The sequence below is a fragment of the Fragaria vesca genome, linkage group LG2 (genome assembly GCF_000184155.1).
Source record: "Fragaria vesca subsp. vesca linkage group LG2, FraVesHawaii_1.0, whole genome shotgun sequence".
In the NCBI taxonomy this organism is placed as follows: domain Eukaryota; kingdom Viridiplantae; phylum Streptophyta; class Magnoliopsida; order Rosales; family Rosaceae; genus Fragaria; species Fragaria vesca.
The window spans coordinates 2766250-2768004 of record NC_020492.1 but is presented as its reverse complement, the minus strand read 5'-3'; positions in this window follow the sequence as shown (position 1 = coordinate 2768004).

The following is a 1755-nucleotide window of genomic DNA, read 5'->3' as shown; positions in this document are numbered from 1 at the left end:
AGATGGTCAAATCCACAATGAATTAGTGAAATCTGAGTCTTTGTTTACATCACTAGGATCTGGCTCTATACATGCTATTAAGATTATGAATCAGTTGTAAGTAGTGCTATTTCTTTCACCATTATTTCACATTGTCGATCATATGGTACAAAGTATTTTATTTTTCATGATTTTATCTAACCTAATTTAGCTGCAAAATCATTCTAGGTACACTTCACTGATGGATGAAGATGAAGCTGTTAACGTGGTTATAAAAGCTTTATATAATTCAACGTTCTTCGATAAATTCAGTGGAGGACCTGTAAACAGTAATATCTCTTGTTTTTCTTCTTTCTTATTTTCTTTCAAGCATATACAAATTCACTGTAATGTCTTCTTTCTCATCCCCACTTTGATCTTGTCTACTACCTTTGCTAACTTCTTTCTTCTTTAAATCCAGTTTATAGGGTACGTGAAAACGAACGATGTAAAAGGATACGTAGCCTCGATGCATTGGTTGTTGAAAACCCCATTGTCTGCTCACCTTCGGACTCTGAACTTTACACCCGAATATGAACCCAGAGTGCTTTTCTTGGTTTATTCTACCATCTTCGCTCCCATCCGTGCATCCCAACTCATAGATCTTTTCAGGTACATATGTATGAATGAACATGTTATTTGGCAATGTGTGTGTGTGTGTGGCTTTCTATATGATTATAACAGTACATGTAATTCTAAATTATCCTTCTTATTTGAAATTGACAGAGAACAGGGTGGAGAGGCAATAGCAGCTCATCTTGTAGTGAAGAAGCGAGACTTCTACTTTCATCGAGTGGTGTTCGAGTCTGAAGAGGAGGCTTTGCGAATATATCGATATGTGAGGTTTTCTCCTCCCCAACCTTTCAGCGATAGTTGGCTGCCTAAACAAAGTTTTCCATACCAAGTTGTTTTGAGAAATGTAGTGCCGGTTTATGTGAACAAGAGCTCTAAGGATTTGTTGAAGTTCATTATTAGTGCGTCGAATCAGTGAAAGATGCATGAATGTTGCTTATGTTTGAGCTAATTGAGGATTCAAATTTGAAGGATATATTCTAAACAAACTTGTACAGAGAAGAAGCTATCGTTCTTATACATTGTATTCGATATACATTGGTATTTATACATACAGAACCCTCGTAGGGTTTGTCAACTCTAGCTGTACTAGGAAAGTAACTAATTACAATCAATCTAGGATTCTATTACTAAAGATAGTATCAACTAATTTATGCTATGAGATACAATCGGATCCTTTGCTTTAATACTCCCCCTCAAGTTGGAGTGGATGTTGATAACACCTAACTTGCCAAGTAATGCTCCAAACTGCACGGATCCAAGTGGTTTAGTAAAGAGGTCTGCTGGCTGCTCTTTAGTTCGAACATGCATGGGTTTAATCATACCTCTTTGAATCTTCTCTCGAACTACATGGCAATCAATCTCGATATGTTTGGTACGCTCATGGAATACCGGATTCGTGGCTATATGGAGAGCTGCCTGATTGTCACAGTATAACTTAATAGGCTGCAGTTGCTTGACACGCAAATCATTAAGTAAACTTCTAAGCCATGTGACTTCACAACTCGTTGTAGCCATGGAACGATACTCAGCTTCAGCACTGGATCGAGACACTGTAGTTTGCTTCTTAGTTTTCCAAGACACTGGTGCATTGCCTAACATAACACAATAACCTGTGATAGATCTTCTTGTGTCCTTGCAACGTGCCCAGTCTGCATCACAATA